This window comes from Hydra vulgaris, chromosome 03, assembly GCF_038396675.1.
Source record: "Hydra vulgaris chromosome 03, alternate assembly HydraT2T_AEP".
NCBI lineage: Eukaryota > Metazoa > Cnidaria > Hydrozoa > Anthoathecata > Hydridae > Hydra > Hydra vulgaris.
The window spans coordinates 22,645,813-22,665,691 of record NC_088922.1 but is presented as its reverse complement, the minus strand read 5'-3'; the positions used below and the strand labels follow the sequence as shown (position 1 = coordinate 22,665,691).

At 27.9% G+C, this 19,879-nt stretch overlaps 2 long non-coding RNA genes across 3 annotated transcripts; one reads left to right on the top strand and one right to left on the bottom strand.

Annotated features, from left to right (window-relative positions):
* Nucleotides 1-1,733: 1,733 nt before the first annotated feature.
* Nucleotides 1,734-4,783, bottom strand: LOC136077684 (uncharacterized). Of its 2 annotated transcripts, XR_010637185.1 has the most exons (4): nucleotides 4,593-4,783; nucleotides 3,156-3,299; nucleotides 3,029-3,049; nucleotides 1,734-1,919 (listed from the first exon to the last, which is right to left on the bottom strand). It is a non-coding gene; the product is annotated as an uncharacterized LOC136077684 (long non-coding RNA). The 2 variants fall into 2 exon arrangements; XR_010637184.1 differs by lacking the exon at nucleotides 3,029-3,049 and having other exon boundaries at nucleotides 4,593-4,757.
* Nucleotides 2,076-2,993, top strand: LOC136077685 (uncharacterized). The gene is made up of 3 exons (XR_010637186.1): nucleotides 2,076-2,132; nucleotides 2,216-2,322; nucleotides 2,889-2,993. It is a non-coding gene; the product is annotated as an uncharacterized LOC136077685 (long non-coding RNA).
* Nucleotides 4,784-19,879: the final 15,096 nt, after the last annotated feature.

Below are 19,879 nucleotides of genomic sequence, written 5' to 3'. Positions count from 1 at the left end.
CCGAAAGTTAGTTGACGATAACCAAACAAACTGGGATGAGTTTATTGATATAGTTTTGTACCCACTACGGATAGAAAGGCAAACGTCGACAAAAGTGTCACCTTTTGAGTTAATGTTTGGGGGTCTCCCACCTGTTTGTAATAGTGAACTGAAAGAAGTAATTAAAGAATAGTATTACAAAGTTTTATATCCAAAATTATAAGATATCGTTAATAATTCATAGTTATCATAAAAATCAAAAGAGGTTTGTAATTTAGGAGATAGGCTTTATTGGAGTTGATGAAGAAGAAGTAAAAGCAGAAGTAGAGAAGAGTAAGATTCATATCGAAAACTTAACTAACTTGGTTACTAAGGTAAGGCACTTCAATTCTTCGATTTAATTTGCAGTAGTTAGCATTATTTGTAGAAAAGCTATAAGTTTTACTAGTACTAATAAGTTTTAATACTATATCAATTTTAGAATATCGAAGAAGCTCAAATCAAGCAAAAAAAATATTATGATAGAAGAGCTTTAAAAAATATTAAAATAGAAGAAGAATCTATTAAGGTTGGCGATAAAGTTGCTACTTAACATAAGAGGAAGAAGAAATAAGGAGCTGCTTTTAAGCCACGGTTTAAAGGACCTTATGGAACTTACAAAAGGAACTCACAAAAGATGTCATCTTAAGAAATTTGTTGAATGCAATTTAGATAAAGGTAGGCATGTTACTTAAAAAAACACATTTGTTTTGCAGTTATTAAATTTAAATTTAATTGTTTTTTTTTTGAAATTTAAAAGAAATTACAACTGTAACTATCGAACAATCTTTAACGAAAAAAGCACTAGAAACCGAAAAAAGTTCTGTGGTGGAAAATGTAAAAAGTTAGTTGCCTTTTTTTTTTTTTGACAGAAGTTTCACTTTTGCAAATAACTGCAAATATTTTTGTAACAATCGTTTCACGAATGATTTTTATCTTTTTAGAAGACTGTATTGTCAATTGTTTGTTCAACCAGGAAAGCCAAGTTCTCTATACAATAAAAACATTCCATACAAGTAAGTTAACTAAAAATTCATACTTTCAATACAATTACCTTAAAATATCTATTATAAAACATTAAAAACGTTAAACATAAGAAACATTAAAAAGTGAATTATAAACTTTTAGTAAATCGAAATAAAAATTGATGTTTTATTCTCTAGATAGAGCTGTTACAAAAAAAAGTTGCATAGTTGAAGATAGTGAAGGTATATTTTATTCAACGATGCCCTAAAGTAATTTAAGGGCTTTCGCATTGACTCTTTGTCAATATTTGATAAAAAAACATAAATTTGGAAGTTATACGAATATTATTAAAAGTATAAGTTGGTAATTTTATAACTATAAAAAAAAAATAGAAAAATTTAAAACCTAGTTGTTGAGCCCAGCCTAGAAAAACAAAAAGTTTCATTGAAAGTATTTTTAAATATTATGTAAATTTTTTAACTTTTTTATTACTGGTTAGGTGGTAAGCTTTTTTATAATTTCCTTATAAGATTTAATATATTGTATTTCATAAATAGGTTACGGAATTCTCGACTATCTTCGTAAAGTAAATCCTATAAAAGCCATTATGGGTATATACCCAAGCCTAGGTGGTTGCAAGGTTTATGACTACTCCTTGCAAGATACCTTGAAAGACTGTCTTAGTGATGAAATTGTTTATATTTACCTTAAGCTTTTAGCAAATAGTCGGAATAAGGTAAAACTTGAAATGAAAAGGCTGTATTTATTCGAAAACGTTTTAATATATACAATATCAGACTAAATGTTATTCTATTTTTCTTTGGTTTCAAGTACCACATTGAAGTATTGGCACCAGCGAATTTACTTTCACTCGAAGAGTTACCAAATCAAACTGACCTAATACGCATGCAGCCGGAGGTATTTACAAATATCAGCTAAATACGAAAAAAAGATATATTATATATATATATATATATATATATAATATATATATATATATATATATATATATATATATATATATATATATATATATATATATATATATATACATATATATGTATATATATACATATAATACAGTGTGTTGCATTTGTGGAAACATAAAAGGTCCAAAAACAAGAAAAAAGCAGAAGTTAGATGAATGGGTAATAAAATCTTTGTTCCACTAATTTTTTATTATTATGTTTTAATTAGGGAAAGAATTATAAAAAAAAGATGTTTTTTATAGATAAAATGTGATATTTGCATTCCAAATAGATGGTATCATATGGAGTGCATAGCCTATGAAACCAAAAACAGCATATCGTTTTGCTGTGGAAACATTCATCTTTAAAAGTATGTTAAGATTTATAAGTATAAAATTTTGAAGATATTATTTATGCACATATATTTACTATTACAATTCCTTTATTAAATCATAACTCTAGGCTTTATTATTATTATTATGATTTCATTTGAGGTCTTTAATACGTATAATATATAAATATAAAGCATAAAACATCAGTAGAAGAAGTACGTTTTCATTTATTTTGTTAAAAATTGTTTCAAATAGTTATACAGAGATATTTGAACTCCTAAAAGTTGGAGCTATTTTTCAACTTGAGACAGAAGAAGTCTTTGTACTACAAAGAAAAATTAATTTTTAGTTTGATTTTGAATTTGTTGTGTTTAAGGAGGTTTTTTCAATTTCTTAATACTAGGTTGGTTTTAAGAAAAAAACTAATTATTATTGATATTATTATTGTAGATTTTTTAATTTTGGTTTAGATTTTTTTAAACATTTGCTACAGGAAATGATATATTATAATGAACATAGGTTTAGTATGAACATAGGTTTAATATATTTGATATGATAAAATATTTGATTGATTTAAATAACTACAACTACACTTTCACTATAGGTTTGGTACATGGCTGAAAATTCTTCAAGCAAAAGAAAAGAATTAAAAAATTTTATAAAATTTTGTATATAAAATGCTTTATTGTAATATATTGGTTTATATAATATGACAACCCTGATAAAGACAAAGTAGACTTTTACCTGTTATCAGCTTCCAAAAAACTATATACAATTAGATGCAATACATTAGTATAACTAAGAAAAATTAACAAAAAGTTTTCAATAATGTTTAAAAAAAATTGTATTATTTTAATAAAAACTAAAAAACCTTGTACACCAATTTCTAAATTAAACAAAGTTAGAAGTGTTGGAGCAATTTTTTACAACCAGATGCTCTTCCTGGCATTGACCGTTTCTTCAGATCAAGACTGACAGTTTTTATTGTGATTCTACAACTAGGAAGATTAAGAACCTAAAATCAAGGAAAAAAAGAAGATTAACTAACAATTTTAGGAAAATCAAAAATAATTTAGGCCTTGCGATTAAGATAAGCAATGCAAACATCATAAAAGAAAAAAAAGAAAATAGTTATGTAGAACATAGATAAATTACTGAGCTCTTTTTTTAATATAATCAAAAACAACAAAACAAACATTTTCAATGTATTTTCTTTCTAATTATCATAGTTGTATTTGCAGCCTATAATCTATGAACAGCACATCAACTTAATGAAATTAAAAAATATATTATATACTATCAGTATTAAATGCTTAGAATATCAAACCTTCATGTACTTTGTAAAAAAAAATAACATACTAGATAGCTGCATTTGTTGCTTAGAATCATAGAATATCAAATCCCAGTTAATAAAATTAAGAAACATACTATTATATTTTTAGAATATCACATCGCCCATGTATTTTGTTAAAAAACAACATACTAGATAGTGCTTAGAATGTTAGAATATCACCTCTCCTTAATAAAATTAAGAAATATATGGCATGCTACCAGTATTATATGCTTAGAATATAACATCCCTTATGTAATTTGTTTAAAAACAACATACTAGATAGTGCTTAGAATGTTAGAAAATCACCTCCCCTTAATTAAATTAAGAAACATACTATTATATTTTTATATAGTATTTTGTTTAAAAACAACATACTAGATAGAGCTTAGAATGTTAGAATATCACCTCCCCTTAATAAAATTAAGAAACATACTATTATATTTTTAGAATATCACATCGCCCATGTATTTTGTTAAAAAACAACATACTAGATAGTGCTTAGAATGTTAGAATATCACCTCTCCTTAATAAAATTAAGAAATATATGGCATGCTACCAGTATTATATGCTTAGAATATCACATCCCTTGTAATTTGTTTAAAAACAACATACTAGATAGTGCTTAGAATGTTAGAATATCACCTCCCCTTAATAAAATTAAGAAACATACTATTATATTTTTAGAATATCACATCGCCCATGTATTTTGTTTAAAAACAACATACTAGATAGTGCTTAGAATGTTAGAATATCACCTCCCCTTAATAAAATTAAGAAATATTGGCATGCTACTATTATATGTGTAGAATATCACATCGCCCTTGTATTTTGTTAAAAAACAACAAACCAAATAGTGCTTAGAATGTAACATCCCCTCATATAGATATATAAAATATTGCATAACATCTGGTTGAAAATATGTAAAATATTACTAGAAAATCTTCAATTTTAGAATTAAAAATTAAATTATAGTACCATGTCTTGCGGACTTCGTATATACCAACATATTAATAATGAATTTCATTTATGTATTTGTTGCGTTATTTTTATAAACTATGAACGTTCTTGTATTATTCGGACGCACTCGGTACCCTACTAAGTTCTATTACTTTAAAACGCATCCTCGTTTTCATTATTTCAACTGGTGCGGTGATATTCTAAGGTGCGGTGATATTCTATTACAGATCCCACTCGCGCGTAAAACAAATAAACGAGGCGGTGGTGTTCTTATTTATTTAACCACAAGCTTGCAATTTATTATCAGGCCTGACATGAGTATTTCCGATGGCGATAAAGAGGTTTTAACGATTGAAATTACAACCAAAAATAATAAAAATATACTTTTGAGTTGTTGTTATCGCCCGCCTTCAGGCGTAATTGAACAATTTAATAGTTTTTTGATTACTGATGTAATAAAAAAAGGTTTTCAAGAAAAGAAATTAAATTACATAATTGGTGATATGAATTTAGATTGTTTTGAATATCACTCAAATAAAAATATTAAAAAGTTTTATAATGACTTGTTTGAAAATGGAGCAATTCCTTTAATAAATAGACCAACAAGGGTAACTGCAACATCTGCCTCGTTAATAGACAATATCATAACAACTGACACATCTTATAATTTACTAAAAACAGGAATAATTAAAAGTGATACCTCGGATCATTTTCCTATTTTTTTATCTATAAATATTAATACAGATTCGATATTACATGAAAAACAGGTCATTATCAAACGCTTTATTAATGATAAAAATATTTTATCATTTAAGGAACAATTATCCTTAATAAACTGGAATTCAGTAAGTAATTTGTCAGAGGCAAATAATATGTATAATGCATTTTTTAAAGTTTTTTATGAAGTTTATGATGTAAACTTCCCAAAGTGTAAAATTAATAAAACAAAAAAAAGTTTAAAATCACCATGGGTAACAAAAGACCTTAGAAAATCCTCAAAAATAAAACAAAAACTATATATTAAATACCTTAAAGCAAAAATAATTGAAAGCAAAACACTCTATAAAACCTTTACCAAACTATTTGAAAAAAAAAAAAAAAACCTTAAAAGAAATTATTACAGCGACTTATTTGATAAATATAAAAACGACTATGAAATCACTTGTAACAATAAAATGTTAATGAAATCACTTGTAACAATAAAATGAAAATATGCTCTTTGCCAAAGGCAATTAAAATAAATACTGACATTTTTTATAACCCTACCAGTTGGACCAAACTTAGCCAAAAACATCCCCATAATTAATAATTCAATCAAGTCAAAAAAATATTTGACTTCCCCTGAAATATCTTCTCTAAATAAATTTAAAGTATCTTTTGATGAATTTGAGACTGCTTTCAAAATGCTTAAGACTAATAAAGCAATTGGTCCAGACGATGTAAACGGAAATATTGTTATTGGTTCATATGACATAATTAAAAATATTCTCTTTAGGGTCTTTACGTGCTCAATAAACCAAGCAGTATTTCCCGACAAACTCAAAATAGCTAGAGTTACCCCAATTTTCAAAGAAGGAGAACTTACAAACCTCAGTCATTATCGCCCAATATCAGTTCTCCCAGTTTTTTCATCTCTACAAAGATCTCAAACTTAATGACAATTATGTTGCGGATTAGATAGTTCTTAAGTTAATAAAAAGACAAAAATTGTTCGACAAAAAATTTATTAGACAAAACTCTTGTAGGATGAGACTTTCCTTAAATCTACATGATCTCTACAAAGCCTCAAACTTAATGACAATTATGTTTGCGGATGACACTAATTTTTTTTTAACCAGCAATGATCTAACAACATTATTTAGAAATATGAACACTGAGCTTATTAAAATCTCTGACTGGTTCAAATCAAACAAATTATCAATTAATATAGAAAAAACTAAATGGATGCTTTTTTACCCAAATTCAAAAAAAAAATTAATTCCAAGTATTACGCCACTTATTTTTGTTGACAATATTGAAATAAAGCGAACAAAAATTACAAAATTTTTAGGCATTTATATTGATGAAAATCTTAAATGGAAACACCACGTTAACAACCTAAATAACAAAATTGCTAGAACTATAGGAATATTATATAAATCAAGAAGTTTCTTAAATAAACATACTTTAACTCAATTATATTATTCCTTTATTCACTGCCATATTAACTACGCTAACATTGCTTGGGGTAGTGTGAACAAAAGTATACTAGAACCTCTTTATCGTTAACAGAAACACATTGCACGTCTTATAAACTTTAAAGACCGTTTTACTCATGCCAGGCCTCTCTTACTTGAAATGAATATTTTAAATATATATCAGTTAAACGTTTATAATATTTTATGTTTTATGTATAAATGTAAAACCAACGATTCCCCTTCTTCCTTTCATAACCTATACTCAATAAAAGAAAAAAACAAGTACAATCTACGAAATGATAATTCTATTCGACTACAATTTTCGCATACAAATTTTGGTAAATCTTGTGTTTCTTTCCGAGGAGCCTTTCTTTGGAATAAAATAGTTTTGAAACATTTTGACTTTTCTCATGAATGGACTTATACCTCTTATAAAAGGAAACTTAAGAAAATCATTTTGTCTATTGATAATATACTTTTAATAGGAAATTTATTTGAAAATTTCTATTTTTTATTTAAATTATGTTTTTCTTCTAATATTGTTAAACACAGTTTTTTTTTTTTTTATTTTAAAATATGTAACACGTAAATTTGTAACGAATTTGCAGCGGTTCTCGACGACAAGACCTTAAGGTTTTCTACGAGTCTCCGCATTCTTTTTTTTTTATTATTTATAGTAAAAATCCTTACTTGTAATTGTTTATATTATTATATCTTCTTTTTTGGTTTCTGCTTGGTTTATTTCGGAATTTCTTGTTTCTGCTTGGTTTATTTCGGAATTTCTCGCCATTTAACGAGTATCGTCTCGCCTGATTTTTCAGCGATGATATTTTTCCCGTTACTGTTATTTTTTCTCGTTCTTTAGTTAACTCGTTTCTCGTTATCCCAATCGTATCATGTAATTCAACTTGCTTAGTTTACATAAATACTAAGAATTTCAGCTTTGAAATTCATTCAAAAACTATTTGGTGTATAGTTACACCTTTGATACAAGTCGAGGAAAACACGTTCACATTACATTTATTGTTTCCGATATAATACATGTACTGTTTTGCTTGTGGTTTTTATTAAAAACTTAATTAATTTTTTTTTTAAGTTAACTATTATTAATAGCAAGATGACACTATAATAATATAGAAACTTGGGATCAGAATAAGTTCCACTTTTGCCAAAACCGTGTAAAAAACAAAAAATATATTTATACATCAAAAAAGTAAAAAAATACAATTGATTTATTAAAAAAATAATTTAATAGAATCAAAATAAACAAAAGTCTAAAAATGGCCGAAGTGCGAACTGGCATAAGTGCGAATTGCTTTAAGTGCGCCGAAAGAAATTTGCAAACATTAACATAATTGCAAATAAGCATAAGAACCATGTAAAAAACATAAAATGTAAACCCGCAATGCATTTTGGTCTTCCTATTCACCTTAAAAATAAACTAATAATCGTTTAGGTTTTTTTAAAATCCCCCTAAAAATCAACAAAAAACTTTTATTTAGAAGTGGCAAAAAACAAAAAGACAATCATGCCAGCAGAACTTTTGTAGAACAGTTCAACAAAAACAACAATGTCGTAGACCCAGATTTGGATAAAAAACTTTATCTCCAACGCATCAGGACCGACAAAAAATATCCTCATCCGATTTCTTCACAATAGCCTACCTTCTGCTGCCTTGCTTGCCAAAAGCACAAGGCAACAGATCGTTAAAAACAACAAATGTAAAACTTGCGGAAAAATTGAGGACAATCTGTACATCTTTGCCTACTGCCCTACTTCTGTTACAATATGGGAATACTTTAAACATGTATATGACTCCTCGACATCCTAAATCAACTTTTCTCCAACAAATTCAATATTCTCGATTGAAACAGACAAAATTATCGGACAAAAGCCCTATTTTAATCGGACAAAAATTATCGGACAAAAACCCTAAATTATCGGACAAAAACCCTAAATTAATCGGACAAAAACTCTATCTTGCAGCTGCTTTTGACAGTCCCTCAAACCATTATAAGTGAAATATGGAACAGCAGATGCCACCATATGTTTAACAATTCTAAAATTGACCCAATGGGAGTGATCAGGGTAATCAGAAACATCAGAATGTTATTACTTTAAAATATAATTATCATGTCCGCAGAAACACTGCGGACATTTTCTGTCAATTTTTTTGTATTTAAAAACGTTTTTTGTCAAGTAGAGAATGGGAATCTGAAACTAAACATATGAGCTAAACTAATACACTGGCTCATAGTAAAAATTAAATGTTTAGTAAAGTTTTCCTGGTTCAAAAATAAAAAACAAAAAATACAAAAAATATAAAATTAAAAAGACAAAAAAATATAAAATTAAAAAATACAAAAAAAATTATAAAGTCCAAAAATCATTATAAAAATATAAACATAGATATTGATAATTAATTACGGATAAAGTGATGTTAAAATTATGTGACAAAGCTATATTTAATATTATAAACGCATGTTATTATATTATAATAACGGAAATATATATACAAACGGAGAGAATGTAAAACTTGTTGTATACATTTTATGTTTTTGTTAATGCAGAAATAGTTTATAAAAATTGTAAATATTTATTATTTTGTAATAATAATAATAAAAAAATATATTAGGACATATGCATTATACATGTGCATGTATAAGTGCATATAATGTACATGCATATACATATACATGCATAAAACATGCATATACATGTACATGCATAAAACAAATAAATTAAACTAAAGTTAAATGTAACGTTGTGCAAACGTAAAATATATACGTAAAATGTTTAAAATATTTTACGTTTATATTTTACTTAAAATACAACGTTGAGTCAACGTTGTTTTTGGTTGTTGGCGACGTTGTATTTGTAACCAAAATGATATAAAAACGTTGGCAGTCGATTTTGGGCCAACGCAACGCGCAACATTGTTCTAACGTTTTATAAACCCATGTGTGCCAGCTGGGTTACAAGTTGTGGTCAGAAAACGCAAAACATTATCTTAATAGAACTTGCTAAATTTTTCTTGTTATTTTTAATAATTATTATTGAAAAGATGATTTTAATGTGGCTCTCATCTTCGATTACCTTTTTTTTTATTTCTACACCTTGTCAAGATGTAATTGAGAACTTGAAAGTTGTAATTAAGAAACGTAAGATGTAAATGAGAAGATGAAAGTTGTAATTAAGAAACGTAAGATGTTTAGAACATGAAAGATGTAGTTAAGAAACGTAAGATGTAATTGAGAAGATGAAAGTTATAATTGAGAAACGTAAGATGTAATTTAGAGCATGAAAGTTGCAAATAAGAAATCGTAAAATGTAATAGAGAAGATAAAAGTCGTAATTGAGAAAAGTATAAAGAATACAAAGTTTTTTGTATTTTGAATTTTGTAGTCCTAATATACTTTGTAATTTAAGGCTGGAAATAATAATATAATATTAATAAAATATAAAAAGTCATGAAAAATGCATTTGAAGTTTAGGCGGTAAATGGAAAAATCCTATTGGGTTTCAATTAAAACCTTCTTTTATTTTTATTTGTAAAAAATTTAATTGAGATTTCAGATGAATAATAAATAAAACACAAATAATTTGTTTACATAAAAATTTAAAATTTAAATTTAAACAACGCCATTAAAAATCATTGCAATATTTAGATAAGCACCAACTTGGAGTCTTCCATATTTAAAATCGTTGCGTAATGCGTGATCGTATGTTGTACAGCGCGTGTACAATCACCTCCCATTGTTGCTTTTTTTCCACAGTAACAATTCTTTCTAAATACTGCATTCGTTGTTCCATAATCCCAGCACCGAATACAGGTAATATGTGAATAATATTTTTAACGTTTATTTTTATTTTTGACCAGATAGCTTAAACTGGGCTTAACATTGGGCTGTAGGATCCTGATCGTAACAACTGAGCCGGTGAATTTTCAAACACCCTTTCCAAACAAGCGTGGCACGGAACATTGTCTGCTATGACGACCAAATCCTCTAAACGATTCCCGGATGTAACCCACTGGTTAAACAAAGCCAACATCCACTTGTTACAAGAGTCTGCTTTAAATGATCCTCTGCGAGTTTCCATCATGACGACATTTGTTGTTTATATAGCTGCAATCAAATGTATGTTTGCACCTTTTGAAGAAGGTATTTTCATTATTGCTCTTTTCCTCTGTTTGGAATGTCCTTGCGTTTTTCTACAAAAAAAATTAAAATTTGTTTCATTTAACCAAACTATCTGATGACCATTTGTGATGTGTTCGTTAATGTTCCTAACATATTCAGCTTTTTTGTTTGTTTTCATTTCATTGTGCACTTTTTTAAATGAAAATAGTCTGGCCTCGAGGTAATTGGCAAATGTGGTTGTGCTGACGCTAATATTAAATTGTCTTAATACCCTTGTTTTAATGGCCACCAATGTCAACTGACAGTCACTTTCAATCCATGTTAGTGTTTCTTCAATTTGATCATTGGTTAATTTTTTTGGTTTAAAACCACCTTTTCCAGTAAAATTTAAATTTCCGCAGCAGACCCAATTGTATGCTGTCTTATATTTGACACCTAAAGTTTGCGCCAGAGTCACCCAATCGCCGTTTCGCTCAGCACATTCAATTACTCTTCTTCTATTATTCGATGAAGATAAAACATAATGTTTCCTTTCAACTTGTTCAGTTGTATGTGTTTCATCTCTACAAATTGGACAAGGTGGTTCTGGTTGTTCAAGAAGTGGTTGTAAACAAATTTGGTGAAACAAATGCGTGCACGGATTCAATTTAATAACAGACTTTCTATTCATAGTGTGTTGACAAATAATACCACGATCTTTCAATTCCATTACTGTATTACTGTATTGCTGGTGCATACAAATGCTAAATTTGATATTATTAACTTATTAAAATGCATGTCCAAGAATATCTTTTACAATGACCTTTAAGCTTACATTGAATTCGCAATTACAAATAATGTATTCTCATTTACATATTACGATTTCTTAATTACAACTTTTGTTTTTCAAATTACATATTGCGATTTCTTATTTACATGTAGGGTTTCTCAATTACATTTTAAGATTTCTTAATTACATGCTGTGTTTCTTAATTACATATTGCGACTTCTAAATTACATGTTGTATTTCTCAATTACATCTTACTTTTCTTAACTGCAACTTTCAAGTTCTCAATTACATCTTGAAAAGGTGTAGAAATATAAAAATGGAACTTTATTAACTGTAATTATTAAGTACAAAGTTTAACACTTAATCATTATTCCTAACGACTAAGTGTTAAACAATTGAAAAATGCATTTATATATGTATATATATATATATATATATATATATATATATATTATATATATATATATATATATATATATATATATACATTATATATATGGGTTTTTTATTTACTATAGTCTATAAATGTGTCATACCAGTATTACAAATTAATACAGACAGCGCATCGTGTGTTAAATTTTTAAATATTTATTAACTATCATAGTAATCACTTAAGTGATTATTTATTAATTGTATAATGTATACTTTCTTTTTAATGTATAAGTACTATAAATAGTTTTATACTATATATATTTTACTATAATACTTAATTTGTTGCTCTATGCAGATTAAGTTATCATTCTGATTATTAAATAAATTTTTATTCTGAATAAAATTATTAAATTCAATAAATTGATAAAATATATAATTTGCTTTAGTGTTTCTATGATAATTTCTGAGGTATCAAAAGTAATTATTTAAACAAAATATTATAAAATGCAAGGGTTGCTCAGACAATTTTCTAGTTAAATTAAATTATAATAAACATCATGAGAATCGGTTATTTTTTAATAGCATAATTAAGCAAAATTTTTTAATAACTTTATTGAGCAAAATCAACTCAGAACAAAGCTAGGAAATGCTGTTACCAATAAAACCTCAAATAAGAAAAAAGCTTTTGATGTGCTCAGTAAATTTCAAGCAAACAAGAGTGAAGGAGAATCTGAACATTGTTACGGGGCAGGGGTTGGATCCAGGAATAATATTGACTGTAACAAAAGTAAATCCAGAGAACCACAGCAACAGTGGCTAGGTGACAGAGGACCTTTTTTTTTTTAAATGAACTCCTAGATATAGATACCCTTCTTTTAAAAATTCAAAAGTTTCAGAGGCACCAAAAGCCTAACTTATAATTACATTAAAAATAATAAACAATGAAAACATTTTTTAAAAATAACATGAGAGCTATTATAAAAAAGGAGAACTGATGAAAAGTATGTGATTTACTACACGTTTGTTGCAAGATCATTGTAATTAATAATGATATAAACAATATAGCATCATTAGTATATCACAAAAAAAGTCGACAACGGTAACACTTTTAAGTTTTTTTTAAAAGGTGAAGGAACGGCGTTCGGTGCGTTAGAGGAGAAAAAACGCACTGCAATATCTTAACCGCAAAAACCTGTTTTGTAAGGTTACTAGTAAACAAGTTTATCCGAACCTTAATTGTATTTAACATCTTAAACTGTTGGCTAATGATCAATAAAGTAAAGTTCAAATCAAGAAAATTTACTTAAGTCAAACAATATTTCAACAGTAGGCAACTAAATCAAAATAATGGCTAAGATAGAACTTAATAAATATAAAGAAAAATAAATTTCATAAAAAATAAAAAAATCTTTAAACTTTTTTAACAAAACCTTATATGTATATATATATATATATATATATATATATATATATATATATATATATATATATATATATATATATATATATATATACATATATATATATATATATATATATATATATATATATATATATATATATATATATATATATATACATATATATATATATATATATATATATATATATATATATATATATATATATATATATATATATATATATATATATATATATATATATATATATATATATAATCAGTATAACTTTGTAGCAAATGTATCTATTCATCGGAGTTTAATATATTTTTAAATTCCAATTTATCTACAACAATATACAAGTCAATTTCAATATCTCGATGAATGTGCAACATGGCAATATCATTTAAACGACCATCCCCCATAGTATTGCGCAAGGAAGTTTTAGTTCTTTTTAGAGATGATAATGATCTTTCACATGTTCATTTTGTGACTGGTAATGTGCAAAGGATTCGAAGTATAGTGAAAATATTGGGAAACGTATGATCATCGCATTTTTGTAGTGAATCTCAAATGGTTTTAGGAGCACTATCACAGTGATTTTTCCAGTAAACATCCCACATATTCAACTCAGCATAAAGATAGCTTGGTTCTGGTAAATCGTTTTGGTATGTACAAACAAATTCTTTAACTTTTTTCCTCCACTTCTTGTCAGAAATTAAATTGGATGGCATAATGGAGAAACTATATAGCATTACTAAATTTTCTAAAGAAAATAAAGAATCTATCAATATCAGATTGTGATCCAGAAAAGGAATTGAACAAGTTACTCGATAATATTCACTTATATCGTTTACTTTATGGTTATCACGTTGTGTTTGTTAACCACATGTTATTGGTTTAGATGGCATTGTACTAGTAGTTGCAGCTATGCTAACAGCTTCTTTATACCTTTCTGTGTGTGAAAAATCATAGAGCTCCGAAGAGATATAAGAGTATTTTCCACATCTTTACGAGCTTTTGAGAAGTCTTGATCAACATTTTGCAAAGTTTTTGTCAGGGGTCTTGTATAGCCTAATAACTTCTTAACTATGATTAAGGTGATGATAAACTTAAAAGAACAACATATTGCCACACATGCAGAAGCATCACCTCTGGATTTGTAGTTCCATGTCACATCTTCTTTGATACAAATATGAGATGGAACTTTAGCTGAATATAATTCAGTAAAGGCTTCAAGATCATCAATTCTTTTAATCCACCTGGTTCTACAAACATTGATTGTCTTTTGAAAAGATGATGTTGGACATAGCTCACTAATTTTTGTAGATAGATCTTCTAACCTTTTTGGAGAATTATTAAAAAAATCAGAGACAATTCGATCATGATCCACAATATCTCGAATGGAAGGAATTGCACATAGATTAAGTTGAGGGGAAAAGCAGTAGACGTATGGAGCTTTAGGAAAATTTTTTAAAATTAATGCTGCTACACCATAAAGACACCCTGTCATGTTACCAGCCCCATTGTAACCTTGCCCACAATAAGATATTTCCAGACCAAGTTTATGTATACTTTTTTTGATTTTGGTTGATAAAGAAAAACTACTCAAGCCAGTATTACAAGAAACAAATTTTAGAAAATCTTCCTTTACTTTACAGCATTCATCCACATATCGAAAAATTACAGCCATTTTTCTGTTTGGCTAACATCTGAAGCTTCATCAGCTAAAATAGAAAAAAACTTTGCTTTTTTTATTCTGTCTGTCAATAGCGATCGAACAACATCGGCACAAATATCAATCAACTCATTCTGCACTGTCTTTGATCGACAAGTAGCATTTTTTGGACCATTTTTAAAATTGTTACTCAAGATCTTGTCACCACACAATGCCATCAGATCTAATAAGCATTGGAAATTACCAGCATTATTACATTGCTCAACCAAATGTTTGGCGTCATCTCTGTGTCCTCTAAGCGGTATATTCTGCCTGCAACAAAAAAGAATTGCACGTGATATTGAAAATAAAGTCTGTCGATTTCTAGAAATATTATCAGATACGTTCATTAGAAGATTATACTTTGCATGCTTTTTCCATTTTGTCAACAAACAACCCAATATCAAATTTGTTACATTCATCTTCTGTTGCTGTCTTTTTATAATTTACATGCAGCTTTGGAATTATGACACCTGATATCGATTTTTTTAATTTATTATTTAAATCCAAAGATGAATCAGACACAGACAATGGTTCACAGAAAAAAAAATTCTTAATACTCGATGAGAGTTTGGTCAAATTACTTTTTTGAATAGCAGAACAGTTGGGTATTTGAACTAGTTGGGTATTTGAAATGCGTTTTTCTCCCGTTACAACAATATTTTTTGCAGAATTTAAGCTTGTTTGAGTACGAACTAAAGTATTTTGAAATTCTGTCTGAGCGCTTTTAAAAGATACCAGAGGCACATAGTAATTAGGTTTGAAAAAGTGTATTTTTCCCATATGTGTAAGGTTGCTTGGAATTACTTTTTTTGTGTCAACATTGTACAACATTAAATAATTTTTTTGATTGGGTTTATTGAATTTCTTTAAAGACTATGGATACAATGTACTTCTGAAGAGATATTCTAGACATGCATCTCTTGTAGTAGGATAAAAATTTTTTAAAGGAATCTAAAATAGAAAATAAATATATACACAATAAAATTCATATTATAAAACAATAAAATTCAAATCAGTTTAAATATTATTTTATACAAATAAGAATATACTTTAAAACATTTGAGATAGACGTCACACGAACTAAAGATGATCAAACACCAGATTGAGAAATATTTAATGCTTCAGCCAAAATAACATCAACTTTAGACTTCTTAGCCTCAAATGCATTGTAGTGGCTAAATATAGGGTATTCAGGTTGTGGTGCTTTGACTATAAAACAAGAAATTTTACGAACTTTAGGAATTTTTTTGATTATAAATCAAGAACTTCTTGAAGAAGGTTTTTTAATAAAGCAAATCTAATTAAAAAATATCTGTTCATCTACTGCGCTGCTCAGCTAGAAATCTACAAAAACTATAAAAAAATATTACCTTACAGGCACCATGGAATACGTTTTTTTGTCTATAAGTTTATCAGCATACAACCTTGCCAAACTATTACTTGCTGCAGCATCTATAAAATCATCGGCTGCACCAGACAACTTATTTAAAATATATATCAGGGTAACCACACTTTTTTTGTTTGAAAAAATTAGGATAATTTAGGAAAATTTATGAGATTTTTAAAGCTTTTTAAGGAGATTTATCGGGAAATTTGAAAAAAAAATGATAAAAATCTTAGGAGATTTTAGGAGGATTTCAAAAATAAAGTGGCACTAAAAAATTTTCATTTTATTTAAAAACTGTAAGAATGCCTAGCTAAGATAATTAAGATAAAATTAGGACCTAAACAAATTTAAAATAATCTAATATCTCTACACATATAAAAATATTAACTTGAAACAAATCGATTTTATACTTGCATTATAAATTTATCAAACTTAACATTGTACTAAGTAGATTACTTAATGACTAAGCAACAAAAACTAAATAATCAAAAATCATTAAAATACACAGCTAATTTCAAAAACTAAACTTTATATTTTATATTATACTTTATATTTATATTATATTTTATATATATATATAAAGAAATAATCAAATCAGAAAAACAAAACAATTGAAAAAGTTAAACATCCAAATCTAAATCTCAGCCTTCTTGTCAATAAGTACTTTTTTTGCTGCTGTAATTTTTTCAAGTAAATCCTGCTTTTCAGAGGCAACTCTCTTTAACGCATTAGATTTTAAAATTGTTGACTTAATTTCTATTAATGACTTCTGCTTTTCCGCTTGCAATGCATACTCATCTGCATCATATCTGAGCTGAAGTATGGTACCTTCAAGGGTGTGAATTTGTTCATTATAACTAGCAATCTCTTTATTAAAATTTTTCAGTTTAGTATCACGGTCAGTTTTTAAGGCCTTCAGGTACTTCTCTTTTTGACTGCTAAAGTAAAGTTTTCGTGCATCCTTAACATGTCCCATAAGTTTAGTTGTCATAGCTAATTGGGATGATTTTATATTTTCACTGCACATGTGGTCATGTACAATTCTCTGTGCAACAAGAGTATCAGTTAGCATATTATTATCTAGAAGTTGGTCGTTTATACTGAATCCACGCTCTACTTGTGCTTGGCCATGAGACAATATTAGTAATAATTGGTTAATTTTCATTAAGTCCTTGAATCTTGAAGCATCTGTATACTGAACCAAAAAAGAATCTAATCTATCACTTTCTTTTTTGAACCCAATAAATTTCTCCTTGTTCACTTTCACAACAGTAGTTAAAAATTGTGAATACTGCAATTTGGCTTGATCAGCAGCTGAAGGTGATACCTTTTTATAAGCAACTAATTTCAGCAACAACTTATCAAAATAAAGTTCACACATCTCATGAGATTCCACCATGTACAAAGGTGATAAACATAATAAGTATCTGGCAAAACATGAGTTTAGCGCACTTTTTCCAACCATATGTTTGCACATTGTAACTAAAAACTGTTGAACTTCTGTTTTAAAATTATATATTTGTGCATCAGTAACTTTTTTTCTAGATTTTAGTTGGTGCAACTCATATTTTATTCCGAACCCAAGATCAATATTTGCAACCAACACTTGATTTTTGACATCACTGATGTCAACTTTTAATAATTTAAAAGTTGTAGATGCTTCAGACAAAACTTCTTTTTTGATAAATTTTGATAAAAATAGCCTTAGTAAATTCTCAAGTGTTTCCACAAGAAAAGGTGTCATAGGATTGTCGGTTTGAAAAACTAACAAGAAAGAATTTAACAATTTTGCAGTTTCCTTAAAAAATTGTAACTTTATTGGGACTAACACATCTTTATAGCATGAAGAAAGGTATTCATAACTAGTATTTTGCCCAGGCTTACATTGACCAGGCTGCTTGCTTTTCGGTAAATTTTTCCAAAAGTCAATAATCACAATAATCTTGGGCCATATTTCCATCGCTCTCTTTGCTACTTTCTCATTTTCAATCCAACGATGGCAACAGAACTGTAGAGCATAGTCTGAAGACTGAGCTTGAGTAAGATTTTCGAAATCAGCACGATGGGAAGGGCTCTCATGGAATATCTTATACAATGAAGACAGCAATTTGTTCAATTTCCATCCTGAAGCACCATTCTTGAATGAACAGTGCATTGTGTGAAGGCCGCATGATCCAATTGATACTAACTGACTGAGTTCACTTTCACGTCTCTTAGCATTCAAATTAGAGAGGAAAGACATGTTAACATTTGGACCATCCATGGAAACCTGGAGCATTTTATCTTCTTTTAAACCACTCATACATTTACGGAAACTTGTCATGATATCAACAGCAGCAGCTTTTCCCAAGAATTCAGAGTTGAAATACCTTGTTTTTACCATCTCTAATGAGGAGTCCCAATATCTAACATGCAAATCCATCTGGCTCTTCTTGACAACTTGATTGTAAGATTCATCAAATTGGCAAACAAACTGATCAAGCTCTGATAATGCCTTACACAAAATTTCCTTAAAATATGGTGCAATTCCAAAGCACACCAGATAAGTGCACTTTGTTTTCCCACAAGAAAATTGTTTAGCTATTTGACTATCACTAAACATTGCAGTAAATAATTCAGATTTGTTTGCACTTGATCGAAAAGAATGTTTTGAAAGCACAACATCAACTGCCCACATTATCTCTGCTTTCTTTGCTAACTGTGACTCTGCAACAAATACAATAGAAGTTTGCTGTGGACATAGTGCCACTTTTGGGGTAGCTGGTGGTTCTACAACAGTTTTTAATGCATATTTATCACACACAGGCATACGTTGTTTATGTTTGTTACCATTAGCATGTTTTTCCAATGCTTTTGTACCCAGACCTGCAACAAATATAACTTTCAAACATACCTTACATTTTACTGAATACAAATTGTTGGGACATTTTTGTACCCATTGTTTATAATTATTGTCATTTAACCAATGATCTTGGAATTTAGTTTTATATTTGACTGACATTTTCTATTCTAAAAAAACAAAATTATTAAGGTTAACTTAATAAAATAAAAATATGAATTAAAATAGTTTAATTCCCAGAATTGCCACTGACAGAAACAAGAAAAAAGTAGAGCTAGAAATTAGAATAAAAAAAGAATCCTTTGAAAATATAAAAACTTATGTACCCTGTATTAAACACTTACATTTTTGGCACATTATGGCAGTGTAAAGTTAGAAAAAATAACAGAACACAACATTTTTTATAATAAACAGATAAAAAAATTTAATAACATTTTTTCATAATATATAAAATTTATTCATACATGATAAATAAATAAATAAAATGAATATGTGAAAA